At 47.9% G+C, this 26,763-nt stretch overlaps 1 long non-coding RNA gene across 1 annotated transcript in view; it reads right to left on the bottom strand.

Annotated features, from left to right (window-relative positions):
• Nucleotides 1–25,423, bottom strand: part of LOC138260783 (uncharacterized) — a 176,934-nt gene extending 151,511 nt beyond the window's left edge. Inside the window, exon 1 of the long non-coding RNA XR_011198985.1 lies at nucleotides 22,945–25,423. This is a non-coding gene — a long non-coding RNA (uncharacterized lncRNA). The remainder of the gene's footprint in view (nucleotides 1–22,944) is intronic.
• Between the last annotated feature and the right edge of the window lie 1,340 nt (nucleotides 25,424–26,763).

Below are 26,763 nucleotides of genomic sequence, written 5' to 3'. Positions count from 1 at the left end.
CTCGGTCTGGAAGTGACAATGGCTGCTGCGACTGGGGAAAGGGCCCCTGCCTTCACGTCTGAAGAGTTGGAGAAGCTCGTGGATGGGGTCCTCCCCCAGTATGCGTTACTCTACGGTCCTCCAGACCAACAGGTGAGTACACCGGGTGCACATGGAATGGGCGATGCCTGTGTGGAGTGGGGTGGATGTAAGTTGGTGGGGGGCGAATGAGGAGTGCAACGCACGACAGATGAGAGCATGTGCTATATTGCAAGGTTGGGGAGGGGGGGCCAATCACATCTAACATGCAGTAAGTTGATGATTGTTTCCTTCCCACCCTGTACATGTCACATAGGTCAGCGCCCATCAGAAAGTCGGGATTTGGCGTGCCATCGCCAAGGAAGTCCGGGCCCTGGGGGTCCACGTCAGACGGGGCACCCACTGCCGCAAGAGGTGGGAGGACATCCGCCGCGGAACCAGGAAGACCGCCGAGTCACTGCTGGGGATGGCCTCCCAACCTAGGAGGGGTGCCAGTCGTACCCTGACCCCCCTGATGTCCCGGATCCTGGCGGTGGCCTACCCGGAGTTGGATGGGCGCTTGAGAGCATCACAGCAGACACAAGGGGGTGAGTATCAGCACATTCAGCTATCTTTCTGCGCAGTGGAGGCGTCTGGGTGGGGGAGGAGGGTTGGGGGTGACATTAGGCCAGGGCGCTTTCTGTAGTGTAGTCCTCTCCCTTAGGCATGGCCCTGTGCTCCCGGCCCCCACCTCCGTAGGGTGACAAGTCCAGCTATTGATGGTCCAGCCTCACACATGTGCGCGCTTGTCGTCTCCTGACCTGTTGTCCGAGTCAGAAGTACTGAGTAGTGTGCCCCAAATGCGCGGCTTAGTGCATGCGGCTCCTGTGTCTGTCCTCTCCGCCAACGGTGTTGACATTGCATGCACTCAACCAGGTCTTCTCTTTCTCCCCCCACCCTTCTTCTTCATCTTCTTGTGCATGTGTGCATTAGCATCATCAGGCGGAGGAGATTTGGCATCGGAGCACGAGGGAGCTGCAAGCCACAAGGCCCCGGTGGGCACAGGAACAGACACCGAGGGCCCAAGTGAGCCGGAGGGCGAGGGGAGCACCACGACGGGGACCGCTGGTGAGAGCAGCGACAGCGACACGTCCTCGGATGGGAGCTCCCTAGCGGTGGCGGCAACATCCGGGCCCCCCGCCTCTACAGGTACAGCCGCCACCCAGCGCACCAGCCCCGCCCTCCCAGCAGCCCCTCAGCCTACGCTCCGTGCCCGCTCACCCAGGAAGGCGGGCGTCTCCTTCGCCCCAGGCACCTCAGCCCCTGCCCCTGTTACCCCTGCTGCCCTCAGTGAGGAGGTCATTGATCTCCTCAGGACACTCATTGTTGGGAAGACTACCCTTTTGAATGCCATCCAGGGGGTAGAAAGGGAGGTGCATCGGAGCAATGCCTACCTGGAGGGCATTCATTCGGGTCAGGCTGCCCATCAACGATCGTTCAATGCTCTGGCCTCAGCACTGACGAGAGCCATTGTCCCTGTTTCCAGCCTCCCTCTTCTGACTGCCTCCACCCTGTCTCTGTCTCCTGTTCCTCAGCCTATCCCATCCACACCATCTGACCAGCCTGCACACACCTCAACACCCAAGGGCAGCTCATCCAGACACAAGCACCACAGATCCCACAAACACTCACCCAAGCAACACACAGATGCAGACATCCCAACAGTCACTACCACCCCTGTGTCCCCCTCCTCCTCGTCTCCCTCCTCCCTCCCTGTGACGTCTCCACTCACACCTGCATGCACACCAACATCAGCCAGTGCTTCCATCACCACCACACCCTCCTGTACAGTCCGCACGCGTGCAGCACCACCCCCACTGCCATTTACACGTCCCCTGTGTCCTCTCCCACTGTGTCTGTCACCACCCCTTCCAAGACACACAAACGCAGGCAGACACCCACCCAACAGACATCCACCTCACAACAGCCTACAGCACCTGCACCTTCACCCAATGACAGCACACCTGACTCTCCTACAACCACATCCTCTTCCTCCACTTCCATCTCCACTTCTCCTACCTTTTACCTTGGCCCTAAAAAACTTTTCCTGGCTAATCTTGACCTCTTCCCCTCCGATGACCTACCCCCTCCATCTGCAAAGAGTCCCAAGAGCACCACAGCCACCACCAGCCCAACTTCGGGTGTCACTGTTGTGCATGGGTTCTGGAGCCCACCCTTTGCCAGCAGTGACACCTCCATCAGCAGCAAGGACACATCCAGCCCCCCCCCCGGCAAGAGGACCAGGAAACACAAGGGCCGCCGTGCGAAGACTGACACGGCTGCCCCCAAGGAGCAGAGTTCGCCCACTTCACCAGCCACAACGTCTAGGGAAGGCAAGGGCCCGAGAGCCCCATCTAAGGAGCGTAAGGGCAGCAGGGCGGAGACATCAGCCAGCAGGAGCGCGGAGCAGGTGGGCCCCACATGCCACATCCCAGCTGGAAAGGAGGACACCAAAGGGCCCAGGACCCCGTCACCGAAGGGCCCAGGAACATCACGGCCGGAGGGCGTCTGAGCACGGAGTCCAGGCCAGGTCTGGCTCCCTTGAACCTACTGGATGTGCACCGCTGAACAGGGCCCGCCGTGGAGAAGAGCACCGCTGAACAGGGCCCGCCGTGGAGAAGAGCACCGCTGAACAGGGCCCGCCGTGGAGAAGAGCACCGCTGAACAGGGGCCCGCCGTGCAGAAGAGCACCGCTGAACAGGGCCCGCTGTGGAGAAGAGCACCGCTGAACAGGGCCCGCCGTGGAGAAGAGCACCGCTGAACAGGGCCCGCCGTGAAGATAGGCACCGCTGAACAGGGGCCCGCCGTGCAAAAGAGCACCGCTGAACAGGGCCCGCCGTGGAGAAGAGCACCGCTGAACAGGGCCCGCCGTGAAGATAGGCACCGCTGAACAGGGGCCCGCCGTGCAGAAGAGCACCGCTGAACAGGGCCCGCCGTGGAGAAGAGCACCGCTGAACAGGGCCCGCCGTGAAGATAGGCACTGCTGAACAGGGGCCCGCCGTGCAGAAGAGCACCGCTGAACAGGGCCTGCCGTCTCAAGCACCGCTCCGCTGGGCCCCGCCGTCTCAAGCACCGCTCCGCTGGGCCCCTTCATCTCAAGCACCGCTCCGCTGGGCCCCGCCGTCTCAAGCACCGCTCTGCTGGGCCCCGCCGTCTCAAGCACCGCTCCGCTGGGCCCCTGCATCTCAAGCACCGCTCCGCTGGGCCCCGCTGTCTCAAGCACCGCTCCGCTGGGCCCCTTCATCTCAAGCACCGCTCCGCTGGGCCCCGCCGTCTCAAGCACCGCTCCGCTGGGCCCCTTCATCTCAAGCACCGCTCCGCTGGGCCCCGCCGTCTCAAGCACCGCTCCGCTGGGCCCCGCCGTCTCAAGCACCGCTCCGCTGGGCCCCTTCATCTCAAGCACCGCTCCGCTGGGCCCCGCCATCTCAAGCACCGCTCCGCTGGGCCCCGCCGTCTCAAGCACCGCTCCGCCCCGCCGTCTCAAGCACCGCTCCGCTGGGCCCCGCCGTCTCAAACACCGCTCCGCTGGGCCCCTTCATCTCAAGCACCGCTCCGCTGGGCCCCGCCGTCTCAAGCACCGCTCCGCTGGGCCCCTTCATCTCAAGCACCGCTCCGCTGGGCCCCGCCGTCTCAAGCACCGCTCCGCTGGGCCCCTTCATCTCAAGCACCGCTCCGCTGGGCCCCGCCGTCTCAAGCACCGCTCCGCTGGGCCCCGCCGTCTCAAGCACCGCTCCGCTGGGCCCCTTCATCTCAAGCACCGCTCCGCTGGGCCCCGCCGTCTCAAGCACCGCTCCGCTGGGCCCCTTCATCTCAAGCACCGCTCCGCTGGGCCCCGCCGTCTCAAGCACCGCTCCGCTGGGCCCCACCGTCTCAAGCACCGCTCCCCTGGGCCCCTTCATCTCAAGCACCGCTCCGCTGGGCCCCGCCGTCTCAAGCACCGCTCCGCTGGGCCCCTTCATCTCAAGCACCGCTCCGCTGGGCCCCGCCGTCTCAAGCACCGCTCCGCTGGGCCCCGCCGTCTCAAGCACCGCTCCGCTGGGCCCCTTCATCACAAGCACTGCTCCGCTGGGCCCCGTCGTCTCAAGCACCGCTCCGCTGGGCCCCGCCGTCTCAAGCACCGCTCCGCTGGGCCCCTTCATCTCAAGCACCGCTCCGCTGGGCCCCGCCATCTCAAGCACCGCTCCGCTGGGCCCCTTCATCTCAAGCACCGCTCCGCTGGGCCCCTTCATCTCAAGCACTGTTTATGGTTCACTGTGCCCACCATGCCTCCTCCTTGACCAGTGGAGACTGTTATCCACTTGAGAGACTGTGGCTTTGCACTCCCCAGGATGGCAGAGTGGGCAAGCCACCCACTGTAGAGACTTGAGAGACTGTGGCTTTGCACTCCCCAGGATGGTACAGTGGGCAAGCCACCCACTGTAGAGACTTGAGAGACTGTGGCTTTGCACTCCCCAGGATGGCACAGTGGGCATGGTGGCCCCTTCGTGGATCTTGCGTCGTGGACTCATGTGGCTGTGGTGCCCCCCCCTTCCCTTCCCCCTGAGGTGCCTGTAGTATTTTCATCAGATGCCCCTGCAGTGTTCTCTCCAAAGGACTCAGGTCTCCTGTGTGGGCTTTGCCCTTGTGTCGCTACACTGTAGCCCACGGACTGTTCCATTTGACTTGGATGTAGCGGACTAATTGCCTCGGTTCGCCATGGCAGTGTGTATAGTATTATTTTGTTATGGATATTTTGCATAGTTGCCGATACGTCTCAGAGTCTATTTTTTATATTAAAATTTGGTTCACAATTTAATTATGTCTTTGCATTTTTCAGGGGGGTTTGGGTGGTGTCACTGTGCATTGTTGCTCTGCATTGGTGTGTACAAAGTTTGGGGGGCTGGGGGTCGCATATGTGTGTGCCCGTAACCTTTCCTCCTCCCCCCTCCCGTGTGTCGTAGGTGCAGTACTCACCGTTGTCGTCTGCGCCGGAGTTCGTACTCGTGGTAGATGAGCAGGTAGACGAGTGCAGATAGGATGTTTAATTCGGGTTCCATGCTGTCCTCCGTACTCGTGGAGTGTGTTTTGGTGAGCGTTTTCCCGTCCGTAGTCTGTTTCCGCCGTGTTTTTATCGGCGGGGCTCCCGACCCGGAAAAGGTGGCGGATTGGTGAGTTGTGATACTGTGGGCGGTACATTGTCTGCCGCCTGCCTGTTGGCGGTGACCGCCACGCTGTTTGTCTGTACCGCGGTGGCGGTCGGAGTGTTAATGTGGCGGGCTGTGTTGGCGGTTCCCGCCAGGGTCAGAATTCCATTTTTTGGACCGCCGGCCTGTTGGCGGGTTGGCCGCCGCTTTATCACCGACCGCCAGGGTTAGAATCACCCCCTTTGTCTCCTTTAATTTGACTCGTCAACAACAGCTGATGGCTAAAAAGGAAGCGACGTATGTTATGTTGAATATTGAGAAATTGGAGAAACTGCCTTTCACGGTGGCTGAGATTCCGTCAGCTGAGTGGTTGATTCATGGGGTTATTAATCTGCCTATCTCCACTCTGCAATTTACTTCTTGTTTGAAGCACATTCCGGTGGGTAGATATGAACTATTGGGAGACAGTTACATACACGAGGTGTGGGAGCTTCCCTTTCAATACAGATGTGTTAATGGTTTGAGGGAGGTTTTTCTTAGCGGTAGTGAATGCGAAACTTCTGTCAGCCATTCTATGGTTTGTAAACAGCTGTCCTTGCACCGAGCGTGTAACGCTTCGATTGCTAACTTAGCTTGTTATCTGAAGGGAGTTCCAGTCCCGGTTATTAAAAACACTTTCCAGGTGCTTTCTAACGGCAGTTACATTGTTCTTAACAGCGAACGCTGCTGTGGCATGCGTGCCGGAATAGTTTACGTTGTCGTTGTCAACAAGGCCGTTATGTGCTGCGGGAATGTGTTGTTACCCCCCACTCAAATTAGGGAGGTAGCGGACATCTGGCCTCATATTGCTACTTCCAAGGTTAATTTCGACAAGTTGAGTCAGCTAAAAGCTTTATTGTTTCAAAAGCATGTGGCCCTTACATCTGCTAGCGAGACCTACGCACTTCAGGTGGCAAGGTCATGGGCGGAAATACAGTCCCTTTTGAATACTAACTTTCCAAGTCACTTCGGTGAACTTGTGGGACGTATATTTAATGCATCCAGCACTGCTGGTATTGCACATTTTTTCAAAGCCGTTGGTGTTGGTTTTGCTCACACCTTCTCTTCCATATTCGGTTTGATACCTTCGGCTATACACTCTATTTTCGGAAGCATTTTTGGGGGTTTCCCGATTACTTTGGCTTTATTGGCTGGAGTCTTGCTGTTGTTGCTATTTTTTCGCAATGGCTGTCCCGCCACGACGAGATCCTATATTGCTGCTCCCGTCAGCGCAGCTGTGTCGTGAACGCATGATGCAGCATTTTGGAGCAACACTCCTGGGCCATTTAGAGTGTGACTGGTCTCTGTCATTCCGACAGGTTTTGGATTGTGTGCAACCCGTGTTTTGGTGCCTTTGGTGCTCGTTTGAACATGCACTAGCCCTCTGTCTCTCACTGCGGTGCCCTCCAGTGGTCGATCCTGATCTGTTGATGTTCCCGATTAGGGCTCATTCCCAGACTTGTGCACTACGGTTGCGTTTGCTTTGTGAGGCAGTTTATGAGATTCCCTTCCTGGAGGAAGATGGTTTTGTCTCATTCATAGGCCCTGCACGGGGTGCCGCCCTGAATGGTTTTGGGGCTTTGGAACACACCTGCTCCATGGTACTTTGTGGCGTGGATCTTCCGATATTGACATATATCGAAGTGGAGGAGCTCCTACTCTCTATTGCTTCTGTTTAACAATTGGATTTTTTTCCTCTCCTGCAAAATTGACATTATATTGAACTTGGCTTTATTGTCACATGTTTTCTAAATTTATGACTTTGTTGTCTTCTGACCTTGTCGAAATATGTATATAATTTTAGGTATTGTTTATATCTGGGGCATATTTTTATATTATTGGAACCACTTGCTACTGACAAGGGGAGGGTGTAGTGTGGTTGGTTTTACGTATCCTTTGCGCGTTAGCTTCAGGCTTTAGGCCTTTGTGCACTTTGCCCTGGATGTATTTTATTCATTTTGCTGGCAGCTTAGAGCCTCTGTGCACTTTGCTCTAAATGCTTTTTATTAGGCTTCGTACTGTTATTTTTCAAATAGCCAGTTCTACGGTTTTGTTTTTTATTCATATCACACTGTTTTGCCTACTTCAGCACTGGAGTTCTCCATAACACATTCACTCTGTGCTTCAGTCAAGGATACAGTCTGGTACATTGCCGATAGACGTGGTAGGAGTTTAGACTTGGCATTCCTGCGTGGGGACATTTTGTGATCACGCTGACATGTTACTTATAAAATCACTTCCTTGTCCCAATACACGCAAGAGGGAGATTCCGACCAGGGAACCACAACTAGACGCTGACTGCCTCGTTGCAGATGCTGAACCAAGATCACAGGCCTTTGCTCAGGTATGAGGGCTGATGTCTCCCCAGTGATACAGACAGGCAAGCTAGAAGCTTAACATACTGTGCTCGAAATAGAACAAGCAGAGGGAGAGTAGAAACTATTATACACGAAGATCGCTTTGTTCTTATGTTTTACTCTCCTGGTAACTATTTCAATCCTACTGTGTTGTATGGTTCTGGTTATTGCGGCTCATGCCTTATTATCTAAAATACAGTCGTTTTATTAAATCATTATATAAAACGTATACTGTCTTTGTCATTTGTATATGAGATCATATTGTAAATGAGAGAGTTGGTTTGGATCTGAGTGACCACGACTTCCCTGAGAAGTTCCAAAGATGTCATGCGCTCGGCTGCCCAATCATCTCTTCCCCGTGGGAGAAATGAGGCGCTGCTAGTTAGCCGGAGCAAAAAACGGATTTAGGGTGACAGAGTTCCTTACACGTGGGTCAGACTCAGTCCCCCACACCGTTATCGATCCTGCTGCCTAGAAATCCAGTAGTCTCATTTAAGATAATGAGAGCCCACGCGACAAGAATATTTGGTTATAAAATGTGATTAGACAGATGTGAAGAAGACTGAGCGATGTATTGTACAGTTTTTGCTTGTGAAAGATTTATGTATCCGATGGCAACAATTTCCTCTCTCTTTAGCATGTGCTGTAACCATCCATAAATCACAAGTTTTAAATGTAGATGCACCTTCTGTATTCAAAGAAGGAATTTCACATGTATCATTGTCATGAATTATAACGTTATCAGGTTTATTTTTGATTGACTTTGATGAGAAGAAATTTAGTGTTGATGTAGGCTCTATAAGATAGTACAATCAGTTAAGAAGTCTATACGCTCCTCATTTAGGCCAGTACCCTGTTTATGAGAAATGAATAGTATGTCCAAAGCGGAAGATTACCAAACAGTCTACTGACCATCAAGTAAAAAAGCAGGAGAAAAGGACAACACAGACAGAGCTAAGATGGGAAAACTGGAAAAAATGGTGAAACTGTAGGATACCAGTTAAATAAGAGAATGTTTTCTACACTATATAATTTGCTACAATGTTTAATAACTGACAGAACTGTAATGCATTCTGTTTCAGTGATCTGAGACCTTTCAGATATATTTACTGGATCAATAATGCAAGCTAGTGTAATCACCCACCAGAATCCATGGGGTTCCTGTTTTATGCGCAAGCACTTGAGATAGAGTGGTCCAGAAGGCCTCTTGTTCTGTGTTGGGAGCATAGATGTTGCCCAAAAAGACTCTGGAGCCATCAAGACGGCTTCCGCTACAGCAAAACAGCCCTTTCTGTCTTGTCATCATGTGCCTGTTCTTAGGTTGGGTGGAAACTGACACCTGTACCCGTTCAGCGTTACTCATAGACGTTAACCCTCGGTTCAGGGTACTGAACAAAATTAGTAGTGCTTGTGGAACACATTTCGTGTCACCAGTAATGCAGGCAGTTTGCAAGTCCCCGGTAGTAGATCAGCATTTCCATTTGGCCTATCACCCAGAGCCCTCAGGCAAAGTAGAAAGGAACAAAATAAGATAGCAAAGATATGTTCAGAAACACTGTTTAAATGGCCCATAAATACAGTTACAATGGCCCCATGCTCTACCATTGTTATTTTGTTCCCTGAGAAGAGATTTCTTACCAGAAGACAAACTTGGCCTACATGAAATTACTATGGGTCAACCCATGGTGCTCCCCTCAAATACTCTGGTTTCCATTGTCAGGTTGGAGTTACAGTTAAGTGATGGTGCAGTCTTATAGTATTGCTGAAAACATATAAAATGTTTTAACGGTTTCTGTTCTCAGATGCAAGCAACCTTACCAAAGTGTGAGACTAAGGCCAGTCATTCTCTCCAGCCTGATGATTGGATTCATAAATGTGTGTCCCAGAACACTGTGCAGCAGCCTTGCTGTTGTGAACCCTATTAGATCCTTCTTATCACAAACACAGATACCATTGTAAGCGAGTGGCTCCTCTTTCCATCAACAGTGCTTTTGCTGCTGCTTTAAGAACTCTCTCATCACAGATCTTTTGACAAAGTCATTCCTGCTGTGACCCTAGTGTTTGTTGCTAGGCCAAGTTTTGCATGTTCTTCTTCTTTGCTTGTTTCACCACCACCTGATTTTGCCCCTACAGCCTCTCATCGCTACTACCTCTATTAAAGTAAGTGGTCTCCTCCTTCTAGATACTGGAATCCCTTGTGGGTCTGGCCTGCTATCTGCAATGCTGCTCTGAGCATCTGGTTCATGGTGGGATACATTTTTGCAGTGAAATGAGGGATTGACACCAAGACAAAACTGTATTGAACCTTCCCTTACCCAGAGCAATAACTCTGCATGGAAAGGTAACTCTTATGTGCTGTTGGAAAAATACATACAGATGATTAATTCTCTGTCTTGCTAGATTTACACTCACATGCCTGTGATGGTGAGGGGGCGGACTATTTCTGTGATCAGAGTGCCTATCATTTATAATGACACTTGCCTTCATCTTTTTCACTGCGGACATAGACTGCCAGAGTGTGCTGACATCTTCTCTTCTTCCTTTCCAAGCCTTGAAATGTTTGAAAATTAATCAAACCATAACCTCGTGTTTTTGTTGGTCATAGTAAATCTTTAAGCATGGGCAACATTCCTTTCAAATCCCCTCCTTTGGAGTACTGTATTCCTCATGGAATGTTATTTCGTAAGATTTCATAAGAGCCATCCGCAAGTGGTCATGCATTTTTCATTTGTGGGTTACCAGTCTACCTTTGGTTGCCCTTAGATTAGGCTGGAACTTGTTGTCCAGGATACATCGTCCTGCACTTTGATGATCATCCTGAAAAAAGGAATAGGCTGGCTGTTTCACCTACCATTAGGTACTGCTCTGCTTTAATTTTCATGTATGCAATGACGTTTCCTTTAGATCAAATAACAACAATGCAGAGATGTTAGAACCACTGGCTAATTCTACTGCAATAGCTTTGAAACTAGCAATAGAGCACCTAGATGCCAAGCCAAGATGCGAATTCAAATAGGATGGCATTAAACTAACTTTTAGCAGCCAAACAGGGGGTCTGTGCCATTGCAGGTACTAAATGTTGCACCCTTCTTCCCAGCACTTCTCCTAGTGTTCAAGAGCCAATAGATAACATTAAGGAGAACATTAAAAAACTACACAAAGTACAGAATGAGCCTGATCGAAGCCCCAATAACATTTGGTTGTGGATATGGGAAGTTTTGGGGCATGGGGTATGAAAATATTTGTATCAATTATTGCAATCATAGTAATTGTAGATGTTGTCTACATAGCAATAAAATGAATACTGTGCAGCGTCCATCGTGACAAAGAAGATGTAAAGAAGGAGGTGATGAGACTCTTTTTATTGACTTCCTGTAAATAATTTTTCCTTTTAGAAAAAAAGAGTTGTGAAATCATAATCAGGTACACATATACATATTACATTAGTGTAGTTTTATATATGGGATAAAGTATCCTTGGTGTGGTGCTCTCTCATACAAAAGAGATAGGATGTTTGTTACCTTGAAAAATGAAATTAGAATTGCAAGTGAAAAATTAAACACACCAAACAGCAGTTAGATATATGTTGCAACATTAAATTAGAATCTCTATCATGCAATTCAGGTTATGAAAAACGCTGTAGCTCCAAATGTGTAATAGTACGCAGAAAGATTCTGTATGCCTTATAGTAACTTAAGATGAAAAAAATAAACATGTTGCCACAAATATCTCCTTTCTGCTTATCACTGTACATCTAGAAAACAGAGCGAACGAACGAAAAGCCACATTTTGTTTTTGTTTCTTTAAAGTGCAGTTTTAATTATGCTCTGTGACCTTCCTTTCTCCTTATCTGCTGGCTCTGGCTGCCCATACTATATATATATATATATATATGATAAGAGTGCAGCAATATATTTTATGGACAAATATGGATATTGTTTGTTATTGGTTTGGAGTATAATTAAACTCCAAATATGGTTTCTAAATGTCATGGTTCCCAGGTTAATCAAAGTTGTACATTTGCACATTTTGACAGAGCATCACCTCGTTTTTAGCCCTGACAACGCAACAGGAAACAGGATTCTGAGATAATAATGAGCTCAATATTGTATTCATGAATTATAACACCTGCTCAAGAATGCTTTCCCCTGGATTTTGAAGAAGATCCTGCCACCTGCTCATTAGATATGTTTTTGCTGAAAGTAACTTGTTTCTGACACATAATTAGGTTCCATAGGCTTGTGTCCAGAGAAGCTGTGTTAAATTGTATGCCTTTTAACATTATGCTCCTAGTGACCCTTTTCTAGCTAAAGATATGCTGAGTTGAAATAACAGTTCTCTTTTGATTGTTTGCTGTGCTGATTGTTATTTTGTAATAAACACAAGTTATACTTTGGGCTTCCCAATGTATTCTGTTTTATTGTTAACACAATTTAAACATATAGGGGGTCATAATGACCCTGGCGGACCTGCCCTGCCACGTCAGCGGTGGCGGCCAGACCGCCGACAGCATGGCTGTGCAGGACAGCCAAATTATGACAAGAGAAGTGAACTGGCTACATTGCAGCCAGTTCACCACCTGTACCGCCAGGGGGATAGGACTGCCTGGCCGAAGGTTGACCGTCTTAGGCCCGGCGGTCCACCTAACACCGCCTGCAATTTGAGTATCCTTACCGCCAGGGATTCTATGGTGGCAGCCCAGCCACGAAATCCCTGGTGGTAAGGATACTGGCGACAGAATACTAATTCCTGTCGCCACTACAAGACTCCCCACCCGCCCCTCTATGTAGGAGCACCCCCACCCCGATCCCATCAGAAGCCAACCCATCCCCCGATCCCCGTACCGACCCCCGATCCACACATGCACCTACAGACATACACGCACAAATCCACACATACATACAAGCACACATCCACACATACAGACATACACATACACATCCACACATACAGACCTACACGCACACATACATGCACACATCGACACATACAGACACACACACACATCCACACATACACGCACACATCCACACATACAGACATAAACACACACATCCACGCACACATATATACACGCACACATCCACACATACATACATACACGCACACATCCACCCTCACTCATTCACACACACATACACACACGGCCACAACACTCCCCCCACCCCTGCATACGCGCATTCACAGAAGCACACAGACACTTGCACACACACAAACACACACAACACCCCCACCCCTCATCATTCACATACACACACCCATTCACGCACACAACACTCAACACCCACCCTCCCCTGTCGGTTGATCACCTTACCTGGTGGTCATCCAGGAGGGAACGGGGTCCATGTGGTCTACTCTGTCGGCACCGTTCTGTCACCACAACACCGCCACACCGATTACAAAGTTGTAATACTGCAGGCGGTATTGTGATAACGTGGTGGTGCCAGCGGAGCAACCTCCACTAGACCGCCAGTATGGCTACTGGCAGCTCTCTGCCCAATTTATGGGGGAGAGCTGCCAGGAATCATAATATGGTGGTCTCAAGACCGCCACCACTGGCGGTCTCCTGGCGGGCGTGACTTCAGCGGTCAACTGCTTTGACCGCCGAAGTCATAATGAGGGCCATAGACTGCAAACATATATCATAGTCTTCATCGACTCTCCTTGAAAAACCTACTGTCTGCCTAAGTCTACGCACAAAGTAATGAGCCAACAACACAGTGGGTGGAGAGCTTTCTATCACAGGTCAGTGGACCTTGTTGATTAGAATTGTTACTTTAAATGCTCATCAGCTACAAACAGCTACCTCTGGGGCAAGCCTAACTACTTCAGTGGATGGAAGAACACTGCTGGTATAGGATGCCCAGATGAACTGAAAGCAACATATTAAGCATCCACAAAACAAAGGAATACTCTTAGCAGGTGAATGTCAAATACTGTGAAACGTGTACAGGGATGTTCAACAGTGGTTGTACTGATATTGCATGGTCGATCACCTTGAGTTGTGAGTACAAAGGCTACAGTAAACTGCAGATACCTCACTGCACTTTGAAGGACTGGTGCTATCATACCAGCAGTGTGAACCCACCAACTGAAATTGTTAAGTAACTCCCAGAGGGAGCTGCTTGATGAGCCATTTGGGATGCACCAGGGCTTACAGCTGCACTTGACATGAGGAACTGAAAGCAACATGTTAAGCACCTCCAAACCAAAGGTAAATGGCAGATACCATGAAACATGTCCACAGATATCCAGTGCTTGCTGGACTGACATTAGATGGTGAACACCTTGAATTGCGGGTACAAACACCACCACAATGCACTTGGAAGGACCTTTAGATATAGATACTACTTGTATGCTGCCACGAAAAATCTAGGTAGTTTAGGTTAATAAATTAGGGATGTGTGATGAAAGATATTCACGGTATATTTTGTATTACCTCATTTTGCAATTGCACAGGTACGCCTTATTATGATGATAATTGTTATTCATAGGATTTGCAGAATGGCACATATTCAATTCTAATCATTCTAAATGACTAATGTTTGTTTGTGCATTGATTGAGTGGGTTTGGGTGGAGCTTCCCTATCCATCACTTGCTAGAGATTTTCTAACAGGCTTTCAGGTTACAAATACCCATCTAATTCATGAAATTATCTCATAAGAGCTGAGAAAAAACTTTTTTCACTTCAGAGGTCACATTATCCCCTAAAGGCTTTTGAAATCTATTAGAGGGTGGCAAATCTCATGACAGCTGCTTTGCACCACCTTGTAGCCCATCACTTATCTCTGCCATACTCTCTTCCCTCTTATTGGGCCAGGAAACCTTGTGGTCCAACATCTAGCCACATCTTTCTTGGAGATAGTTGGAATTCAACTCATGACTTAATAATGAGCCAAAGCAGGTACTCTTCTTGCAACTAAATGTTGCAAAAGATCAACTAACATCTTGGACCTTGTTCCCTTGATTTGATTGATGTGGTTTTCGACTGGGAGACTGTCCATGCAGAAGAAGACACAGTATTGCATTCTCTGCGTAGCTTAACCTTTGCATGCAAAGGAGCCATCTATGAGTTTTAGGCAGTTGTAATGCATTTTATGTTTGTTCTTTGAACAGACTTGGGTGTATTAAATTTGATTACCAATGACAGGGCTTTGGAGAGAACAGCCCTACCACTGTGGGCAGCAGAATGATCCAGTCACAACAGGAGTTCCTTTTTTTGTTTTTGGGAAGGGATGTCTTGCTTTATATTCCTTTTCTGAGATGACAGTAATTGAGCAGCCCAGAAATCATCACTTCATGAAGCCATAATGCTAGCTTATTCCAACAAGGAGAGAGTTTTTCTATGAAAGGACCCATGGATTTCCTTACTGATTGCCCCAAACTATATTGATTGGAGACTCATGGTTACTGCCTCTCTGTTGATCATGTGTCCCAAGATATCCATTATCCACTCCAGGATGATATCCCGACTTGCCTTTATGGGTGACAACCCCAAATCATACCAAAATAATAGTATCAACTTGAACCTGGCTTACCAGTACTGGCTTTTCCTCTGAAATGTTGACCATTCCGTCTAGGTAGATTATCATCCTACCTCCAGCACCTAACGTACAAACAATACTGGCTTCTGCACCATGATGTAACACCAAGGGGCTGATATTAATTCATATGGGAGGCTAGAGAGCTCCCAGATTTACTCCTGCCTGTGGAATTGAAGGAACCTTCTGTGGGGTGCTTTGATGAAGACAGAGTGATAGCTACCTTAGATGTCCAGTCTCGTCAACAGATTTCTTCTGAAAGAAGGTGAATGCCCTCCATCCTAAAATGCCTTTAGTCAGCTAGATGTTCAACTGTGTTTTAATACTACGCAGACCTTTCCCTTTTTCTGAACCAGATCACAGTGTATGCAAAATGCGTGACATGAAGATTCACTTTTAGAAAGACCCCTTCTGAGCAAGTTCCACTGTCCCACCTGACACAAGGGTCTGCTTAAGAGTTTGTTGATTATAGAAAAGCTACTAATCTCTCGAAAAGATGTTAAATTGAGAGAATACATTGGCTGAATTTCTTTCACCTACCTGTCCCTCAACCATTATATTCTTCTGAAGAATAAGCATTTTCTCTACAAAATGGGCAATTTTCCAGTGCTGTCTCCCTCTCAACCTAAGCCATGTCTTTTTTCTTGAAAAACGTTTCCTTCAAACTTTGTACAGCTTTTAAATCTTAGCATTTGTTCCCAACTATGAATGAAGTATGTTATCCTCACCACTATGCTTTGAGGGAAGGAATCCGTCTATATGTGCTGGTTTTGCCATTTCAATTGAAGTTTTCATTGCACAATTGTCCATTGAGCTGTGATGCTATTAATTGTGTTTGACCAATGACTTTGTGTTTCACCACTTCGCATATTAGTTGCTCAAAGTTCACCAGTAGCACATTATGGGGGTCATTCTGACTCCGCCGGCCGCGGTAACCGCAGGGCCGGCGGGAGCCGCCAGAATACCGCTGCGCGGTCAGAAGACCGCCGCGGTTATTCTGGGTTTCCCGCTGGGCTGGCGGGCGACCGCCAGAAGGCCACCCGCCAGCCCAGCGGGAAACACCCTTCCATGAGGATGCCGGCTCCGAATGGAGCCGGCGGAGTGGAAGGGGTGCGACGGGTGCAGTTGCACCCGTCGCGATTTTCAGTGTCTGCATGGCAGACACTGAAAATCTTTGTAGGGCCCTGTTAGGGGGACCCTGCAGTGCCCATGCCATTAGCATGGGCACTGCAGGGGCCCCCAGGGGCCCCACGACACCCCATACCGCCATCCTGTTCCTGGCGGCCGAAACCACCAGGAACAGGATGGCGGTATGGGGGTCGGAATCCCCATGGCGGCGCAGCAAGCTGCGCCGCCATGGAGGATTCCCCAGGGCAGCGGAAAACTAGCGGTACACCGCCGGTTTTCCGTTTCTGACCGCGGCTGTACCGCCGCGGTCAGAATGCCCATGGGAGCACCGCCAGCCTGTTGGCGGTGCTCCCGCGGTCCCCAACCCTGGCGGTCTCGGACCGCCAGGGTTGGAATGACCGCCTATATGTTTTATTCAGTTTAGCTGCCTATTGGCTTTGACATTGCATTAGCCATTACATTCTGTATTCTGCCTATTGGCTTTGACATGCTGTATTCAGTTTAGCTGCCTATTGGCTTTGACATGGCATTAGCCATTACATTCTGTATTCTGACTATTGGCTTTGACATGTTGTATTCAGTTCAGCTGCCTATTAGCTTTGACATGATATTAGACATTACATTCTATATTCAGCTCAGCTGCCTATTGGCTTTGTCATGACATTAGACATTACATTTGATATTTAGGTTAGCTGCCTATTGCCTTTAACGTGGAGTTAGACATTGCAGTTGAGAATCCAAGCTGTATTTTTCCAAGCTATGTTTTTCCACAAGATGAACCAAGCTGTTTTCTTCACACCAGACTGGACCTGATAAGAGAGAGTACATTTGGTGTTTTCCTTTCTGCTCAGGCTTGGGAAGACGAGAAGTCTAGGAGATCTGGCCAGTCTCCAAAGGCTTGCGTAGTTTTCCCGAGTCTGAGAGGAGGGGGCACGCTTTTGTAAGGATGACTCGGGGCTTCAGAGATTTAGATTCGAATCTGCTTGACTTCAGGCTGGAACTAGGCACCAGTTGCCAGTCTCCTGTTTGGGAAGATAATCTCTTTCTCGCAGTTGACCGTAGTCATCAACTTGCAGACCCCAGAAAGATGAAGCTGAGTATGTAGGCCCTGCCACCTTGCTCAAACGGTGAAGTATTTGATTCATACGCTTTGCATTAAATAAATAATCTGCTGTGTACATTGCAACTGAGAAGTACTGTGATATATTTTGTTTTCATTGCTGCGACTACTTTTACTCATTTGAACGTGTGCTTGAAAGCTATTAATTTGTCTCTCAAGAACTTGTGGGTGGGGAAGAATTAACAATAAAGGTCTTCTTTGAACTCAGAAGTGCATTCCAGAGATGTTCTGTAAGCTCTGATACGAGATAAGTAGGAAGGCAGAACATTTTGGTACCAGAAGTGGGGTAGGGCCGAATTATAGATTTCTATGTGCACAATTTAAAAGTGTAATTGTTTTTTGTTGTTTGGAGAATTACAGAAGCAGGGCAGACCATGTTTGAAAATGCATGTGTAGTTAAACTGCCTGATGGTGCTGTGAGAGACATGTTTTCTTTCTGTTATAAAGCATATTTAGAAAATGTGCCTTTTGGAAGCAATGATGATCCTTTTGTTTTTGACAGAAGGGTTTGGATACTTTTATCTGCTTACAGAAAAATGCAGGAGAAATGTAGGCAGTTGGAACATGAAAATAAGAATTTACGTGAGCAAATTAGCCAGAATACATTAATGCAAGATAATGCTGAAATGTATAAAAAATGCTGTTTTAGAAGAATCTGCCTTTTCCCATTCCAGTAATGAGGGGGTTAAGACAGCTGTGGGCCAGTCTGAGCCTCTGTGTGAGACAGGTTTTTTGGCAGTCAAAGTGCATTCCTTAACTGATAACACAGCTCAGAATGTGATTTACGAGTTACCTTTGCAAAATGAAGTAAAACGAAAGATTTTAGAGTTTCTTACTGTTTGCACTAAGCAAGAGACACCGAGTTTCATTAGCTTGTTTGATTTTTGGAAACAGAATAGCCCTAATCTGAGTGAAATCCTAACACTTTGGTATATGGTCCCTAGGAAAAAATATAAGAAGCTGCGCGCTTGTGATTTGGCAAATGAAATAATTCAGACTTTAGGTTTCTGCGCAGTGCAAGAGGGAAACACTGATTTACATGTAAATCAGGAACAGGGGAAGAAAAGAGTGCCCCTAGCTAGGATCATACACTGGATCTGGTACCTGCAAGACAGGGCAAGAGTACCACAGATAAAAGAGTCACCAGTGAAATTGTGTGCACCATTTGAATTCGTGTCCACTGAAGATAAAAAGCATTTTTGTTTGACTAATGATTCATTGACTGAAATGTTGTTTTCTAGCACAAGAGAAGGAACAGTGTTGTACAATGTGTGTCAGATTTTAAAGCAAGAGCTGCTTGAGATGTGTCATTTTTACGCTGACTCTTGGTTCATTGCCAATGGTTTAGCCGTTTGGTTTTCCACATGGCTTGTACCTAACTGGTTCAATTCCCTTGCAGATGTTAATGAGAAAAATTCAGAGAGAGAAGTGTTCACCCAGAATTCTGACTTAGTGGGGTTGGCTAAGTGGGTGCACCAGAAATGTGAACCGCTGGGAGAAAAAGCCACTTACAGGTGGGCAGAGATGAGAGAGATGCACATTCCCCTAGATTCGAAAACAACTGTGCAGCACGCACAAGAGAGATCTGTCCCACAAACAGTCACAGAGCAGTTGGGGAGAGGAAAGTTACCAGGACAAATATGGCAAATTGATCAGGTTTTAGGGGGAGTGATTGCTGCAGATTACCAAGGAGAAATCAAAATTATGCTGATAAATAGAAAAGAATCTGATTCATTCATACAAATTGGAGACAGAATGGCCCAACTTGTCAAAAGTGCAGTGAATGGAGGTTTGGCAAAGAAGGAGTCTGCCCCAGCCCTTCTGACAGTGCAAGAAAAGGGAAGCTGTGGTGCAGCAGATAAAAACCTCAGTGCTGAGGTGTGGGTTGAATCCCCAAATGACCCTCCAGAACCTGCAGAAATTATAACAAAGGGCCCCAAAAAACGTCCTGCTGATTATAAAACAGGGAAAGGAAGAGGAAGGGGTACATTTCAGATGACAAGTGTTATTTGCAAGAAAAGTCATACTTTTTTCTTTTGCAGATCCTACCACGATCCGCCACTGTCCCGGAGTGTGCTGTGTGGTCCCCCTTCGGGTGTGTGCGTGTGGGGTCGGGGAAGGGACCGAATCCCCAACCTGAACCTGACTGAGTAAAGTGCAAGGATCATGGATCCATTTTGCGCAAATGGCACCTTCAGTTCAAGTTCAACTTGTTTGATTGCATTCTTCCACTGGAACTAAGCAACCTTAACAGTTAACTGTCTGTGTTTTTTCGTGTGGAACTCTGACTTTCACTTACCTTCCAGCAAACCTTTCAGGTGGACCGTGCACCTCTACATGAGTAGAACTCATGCTACATCAAATTGCTATTTTAGAGACACTATCATCTCATTCAGAGTATAAATGTTTCAGTCATTTCTGTGTAGATGTTTCTGATGTGAAAGGTTATGAGATCTATATGTTAATCCACTTCCATTGCTTTACAGTGATTGCTTTGATCATTCAAATCTGACTTGCCGATAATGTTGTTTTTTTTGTGCTGATATTTTTTTTTTTTTTTGTTTGAAACAAGAGATATGTGAAACAAACATTCATTGGTCATAGGGTGGAATGTGATGCTATTAATTGTGTTTGACCAATGACTTTGTGTTTCATCACTGCGCATATTAGTTGCTCAATGTTCACCAGTAGCACATTATGGGCCTCATTATGACCCTGGCGGTAGAGAACCGCCAGGGCCAATGGGGGCGGGAGCACCGCCGACAGGCCGGCGGTGCTCCCTTGGGCATTCTGACCGCGGCGCTTTGGCCGCGGTCAGAACGGGAAAACCGGCGGTCTCCCGCCGGTTTTCCACTGCCCCTAAGAATCCTCCAAGGCGGCGCAGCTCGCTGCGCCGCCGAGGGGATTCTGACAATCCTTACCGCCATCCTGTTCCTGGCGGCTCGCCCGCCAGGAACAGGATGGCAGTAAGGATTGTCATGGGGCCCCTGGGGGCCCCTGCAATGCCCATGCCAATGGCATGGGCACTGCAGGGGCCCCCGTAAGAGGGCCCCGCTAGTATTTCACTGTCTGCGTAGCAGACAGTGAAATACGCGACGGGTGCAGTAGCACCCGTCGCACCTTCCCACTCCGCCGGCTCGATTACGAGCCGGCATCCTCGTGGGAAGGGAGTTTTTCCCTGGGCTGGCGGGCGGTCTTTTGGAGACCGCCCGCCAGCCCAGGGAAAAGCTCATAATACCCTCCGCGGTCTTCTGACCGCGGAGCGGTATTATGGAGGGCGGCATCCTGGCGGGCGGCCTCCGCCGCCCGCCAGGGTCATAATGAGGCCCTTTATGTTTTATTCAGTTTAGCTGCCTATTGGCTTTGACATTGCATTAGCCATTACATTCTGTATTCTGCCTATTGGCTTTGACATGCTGTATTCAGTTTAGCTGCCTATTGGCTTTGACATGGCATTAGCCATTACATTCTGTATTCTGACTATTGGCTTTGACATGTTGTATTCAGTTCAGCTGCCTATTAGCTTTGACATGATATTAGACATTACATTCTGTATTCAGCTCAGCTGCCTATTGGCTTTGACATGACATTAGACATTACATTTGATATTTAGGTTAGCTGCCTATTGCCTTTAACGTGGAGTTAGACATTGCAGTTGAGAATCCAAGCTGTATTTTTCCAAGCTATGTTTTTCCACAAGATGAACCAAGCTGTTTTCTTCACACCAGACTAGACCTGATAAGAGAGAGTACATTTGGTGTTTTCCTTTCTGCTCAGGCTTGGGAAGAGGAGAAGTCTAGGAGATCTGGCCAGTCTCCAAAGGCTTGCGTAGTTTTCCCGAGTTTGAGAGGAGGGGGCACGCTTTTGTAAGGATGACTCGGGGCTTCAGAGATTTAGATTCTAATCTGCTTGACTTCAGGCTGGAACTAGGTGCCAGTTGCCAGTCTCCCGTTTGGGTAGATAATCTCTTTCTCGCAGTTGACCGGAGTCATCAACTTGCAGACCCCAGAAAGATGAAGCTGGGTATGTAGGCCCTGCCGCCTTGCTCAAACGGTGAAGTATTTGATTCATACGCTTTGCATTAAATAAATAATCTGCTGTGTACATTGCAACTGAGAAGTACTGTGATATATTTTGTTTTCATTGCTGCAACTACTTTTACTCACTTGAACGTGTGCTTGAAAGCTATTAATTCGTCTCTCAAGAAATTGTGGGTGGGGAAGAATTAACAACAATAAAGGTCTTCTTTGAACTCAGAAGTGCATTCCAGAGATGTTCTGTAAGCTCTGATACGAGATAAGTAGGAAGGCAGAACATGAGCACAATCTAGTTAGAACAGGTTTGACTTCCTATTGCATTAAAAGACATATTCATCCCTTGTGGCAGAGCTTTAAGAAATGCTGCTGTCTGCATGACTGGTCAAGAGCCTCCAGCCTTGGAATGTCTTTCCAAAACCTTTTGAGGAGCAGACATTCCTGATGGATGCCTGGGGGTTTTCCACAGTGCTAGAATTACTGACATCCTTTCCCCAAGTCCTTCTCAAATAACAAACCTTGAACCGTTTCTATGTCCTAAGTTGAGAGATCTCCGGTTCCAAATTCACTCCTGACTCTCCAGCAACCTAAGCCATCACCAGATTTTTCAATAGACAGCCTATTAAGTCCAACAATTTATTTTGACATGCTTATATTAATAGATCGTTTTTGTTTACTTACAAATGAACCTGACCATCTTGGGACCGATATCTGGACAGATACTTACTTTGCTGTCTATGGATTGTCTGGAGATAATGACTCTCAGATTATTTGAAACATCCTTGTTGAGATACATATACAGAAACTTAGTAGTGGTTTATAAATCACACCTCCTGCTGACCAAACTTAAATGTGGATAATGGAAACAAAGAACACAGCTGATTAGGGTGATGCTTGACAGGTGTCACATACCCTTCTACTGAGGCATGAACAACAATGGTTCAATAGGTTCACTGTGTACTAGAAAAAACAAAGATACCCAAGCACTCGAATTGCATTCCAAAAGTCATAGTAAGTCCATAGAGTAAGGATTTGTAGATGATAAGTCCAATCAAGTGAGTTTTATTTAAACTTGGAAGATTCTGTGCTCCAAATTGCATATGTTATCACAACCACAGCCGACATGAGTTTTGTCACCATTCTTGATTTATTCAAGGCTGTAAATGTACATAAAATAATAATCACAAACCATACACAGGGATAATGCCAATGTAAATTCAAGTCTTAAAACGACAAGGTCAACATTTTTTAGAAAAAGGAAAAAGAAAGAGGATAGGGCCTCCACCCTTGGTTGTCAAAAAGGAAAAATTGCACAATGAAACACACAGAGCATTTCCAACACCCATGTTTAACAAACAGTTACAAGGGTTGCTGGATAACCAAACACCATAATACAAAAAAGTATACATAAGAAAGTGAAAAAAAGTCATTGTTGTGTGTGAGAATGCCCAAAGTCAAAGAAAACCCCGTAAGTGTTGTAGTCACAAAAGTTACAGAAAGCCCCATAAGTGTGAGGGTCACTAAAAGATACATTGTGTACTGACCTTGAAGTATACAAAAGTGCAAATAGCAGTAACAGATTTCAAAAGGTTGATTCACAGTAAAGGTTCCAAGTCTATAAGAGAAGAAAAGACATATCAATGTTGTGACAGATTATGAATAATCTGCAAGAAAAAGAAGGTCAATAGTAACTCATTAGTGGGACCAAGCTGAAGTTAGGAGGGAAACTTGTAAAACTCGTCAAGGCAAAATCGTCTGTGACCTAGTCTGTATAATTGATGTTTCCATGCGTTATTGGATAGTCTAAGTAAGTTGAACGATGGTCAAGCTATATAAGTAATACATAAAACAATGTTATTATTTATTAGACTCAGCTATCTTAAAAGCATTGAAGCCAGTAGGCTAAAGTGCATAATTAAGAACACCTACATAAGGACCATCTTCCAAGTACACACGTCCGGATAGCACAAGATAAGTCAGTAATGAGACCCTGATAAGTCTCACCCTAAACAAAGGGAAACTATTCATTTGTTTAAAACAAAAGCCCATATAAATTGTTAAATTCGTGTAGCACCAAAAGAGGAACAAAACACATGGCCTACTTGCAAAGATTGTGAAAGCGTGTGGCCATCCTGGAGAGAACAATTACAAAAGAAGAGTCCACATTCGGGTGTTATTTGGAGCAAAATTAATCGAGCACGAAGTGATCCCTATGCCAAAATGATAATAGGAAGTTGGCTCCCAGGTCATAAACGAGCTCTTAAATACTTGTAGAAGTTGCTAGTAAAAGAATAATGAGCTCCAGAACACTTAGAACTAATTCCCTTAATCATTATTTTACCTGTAGTAAGGAAACTGCATTATGAGTAATTGTAGGTCCCATGTGCGCTTAGTAAATAATACGCATAAGATAATCACGAGCACCATATGTAAGGAGTGTCAGTGACACAGTTCATCTGTTTCAACCATTCAGTCCTCTTCACCAGCTCATCTTCCGGTTTTCCTAGTCAGAGCTTGGTTTACGATTTCATAATCAGGCTCCTAGGTTACAGTGCGACCACTTCACACCCCTCTGGGACCAGGAATTGATTACTGAAACCGAGGCCCCCTACTTTTGGTGAGGTGTGTCTGTGTCTGTCAGTCATGCATTCTAACAATTCTTCCATAGAGGGCTGAAGTAACCTCGGTTTTTCACAAAACCTTTGTATAGTTAACCAGAGTGTTAAAATTGGTTGGTAATTGAGCTCTTCTTTCATTGCCGCATCTGTTTGCACCTTTGTGGTTTCTTTGGCACACATTGGGTCGTCAAGGTGCTCAGTTTTACTTTCACCATTTGGTGTCTGAGATCAACTGAACTGAAAAGTAGTGGCTTTAGTTACCACTCAGAATTAGAGGGGAGAGCACAATACCCCCAGACTCCATACAGATGACATCCCTTATTTCAGTGCAGTGTTGCTGGCTTAATTCTGGTGAATCTCAAATATTCAAATTGTACAGCTGAAATCACATATTGTTTTTGACTGGGTAGGGATCTTCGCAGGTTTATTGTGATCCATGATCACCTATTTTTCGCTTTGGAATTATCAGGCTTTAGGGTGCAGCCGACCTTCCTTCAACTCTCCAAAATAGATTCAAGAAAAAAATCTTGGTATTATGGGGTCATTACAACATTGGCGATAAATGCCGCTTACCGCCATGCAGAAGACCGCCAACACACCGCCGCGGCCGCGTAATTTCGCCACAGCTATTATGACCAATAGCTCGGAATCTGCCAAAATTCAGACACCCACACAAGTCCGCCACACCAAAGGTCAGTGATAAACTGGCGATATCAAAACCTCCACCGCCACGCCAACAGGAATACGCCCACACTATCACGACCCACGAATCCACGCAGCGGTCTTTCAACCGCGTTATCCCATTGGCGGTACACACCGCCATGCTCAAAATACACACACATTTACAAAACACTACCACATTGGAGAAATCGAAATACACACACCTGATATACATACACACACCACTCCCACACATCCAATACAATATAAAACACACACACACATCACCCACAAACCCTTACGACCACAATTTGCGACTGAAGGCCAGATAGAGACACCACCATCTACAAACTAGCATCCACAGGCACTCAACACCATCACTCACACAACATCCATGCACAAAACACCACACACCCCTAAACATCACCCCACACATCACAACACACACCACCCCACTCTTCATCCACACCACCCCATGGCACCGCAAAGACACCCCAGGTTCTCTGAGGAGGAGCTCAGGGTCATGGTGGAGGAAATTATCCGGGTAGAGCCACAGCTATTCGGATCACAGGTGCAGCACACCACCATAGCTAGGAAGATGGAGCTATGGAGCAGAGTCGTGGACAGGGTCAACGCAGTGGGACAGCACCCAAGAACACGGGATGACATCAGGAAGAGGTGGAACGACCTATGGGGGAAGGTACGTTCCGTGGGATCCAGACACCACATTGCAGTTCAGAGGACTGGCGGCGGACCCCCACCTCCTCCCCCACAACTAACAACATGGGAGGAGCAGGTCTTGGCTATACTGCATCCTGAGGGCCTCGCAGGAGTAGCTGGAGGAATGGTCTCTGGTAAGTCAAATCTTAACTATTACATCCCCCACCCTACCTGCATGCTATCACATACCCCCACCCTCGCCCTTACCCCATCACTCGAACTCCTCACATATGTCCCACTATGACAAACCACCCATCCCAACACCAAGCCCTGCATGCAACACCAAAGCATGGACACCCATCACCAATGCATGGCCACTGCACATACCCACACACACCCCTAAACAATTATCACACAAGGTCCCACACAAGAATGCAAGCACTGTGGTACAGGTTCACCCACCCATTGCACACCATGCCACACACAGATGCAATAATCATGCCTTTACACCCCTGCAGAACCCCTACCCAACGTCACTGGACAGGAGGGTCCAGACATGTCCACTCCACCCACAGAAAAGGCCCATAGTGATGACAGCAGCTCTCTCCAACTGGATCTAGATGACCAGCCCGGCCCATCTGGGACCCCGGGACAGTCGGTTCCCCTCACACTGGCACAAGCCACTAAAGAGCCTCCCCCCTCAGGAAACACCAGCACAGCACCCACCCAGCGGGCCCATACCTCTGTCCCCAGGACAAGTCAAGCAGCAGTGTGTCCACCACTACATGGAACCCAGGCTAACCCACAACCCCAACAACACCATGGACCTGGGGGCAGTGGTAGTGGGCACACGGTTCAGGGGACAGAGGCCCAGGAACACAGGGGAACTGGGAGGGCTACTGTGCGACAGGGGGAGGACAGGCCCAGGGAACCCACTCTCCACGAGGCCCTCTCCAACATCATGGGAGTCTACCACCATTCCCAGGAGACACCATGGCAACGGTACTGGCCAAGTTTCAGGAGACCCAGCAGCTGCAGGAGGAACAGTATTTGGGGTTCAGGGAGGAACTCAAATCCATCAACACCACCCTGGGTACCATTGTAGGGGTGCTGAAAGAACTCGTCAACACCAGGAGGGACACTGTGGCACAACAAGGGGCCGCTGACACTAGCTTGGGCAATGAACTGCCCATCACCTCCGCTGGCGCTAGTGGATAGGAGGCACCGCCACAGGACCACGACACCAGCACCCCACCCCCTGCAGATGGAAAACCACCCCACAAGCGGTCCCTGAGATCCAGGACAAAGACAGAGAACAATGCCAAGACCCCCGCCAAGAAATGAGACCACCCTGATTGTCATCCTTCTGTCCCACTTTGTCACCCTCTCCATCCTTAAACTGCCCTAGCTCCACGTCCTATGCCC

Source organism: Pleurodeles waltl, chromosome 10, assembly GCF_031143425.1.
Source record: "Pleurodeles waltl isolate 20211129_DDA chromosome 10, aPleWal1.hap1.20221129, whole genome shotgun sequence".
NCBI lineage: Eukaryota > Metazoa > Chordata > Amphibia > Caudata > Salamandridae > Pleurodeles > Pleurodeles waltl.
Note: the sequence above shows the minus strand (reverse complement) of the source record. Positions and strands in the feature narration are given on the sequence as shown.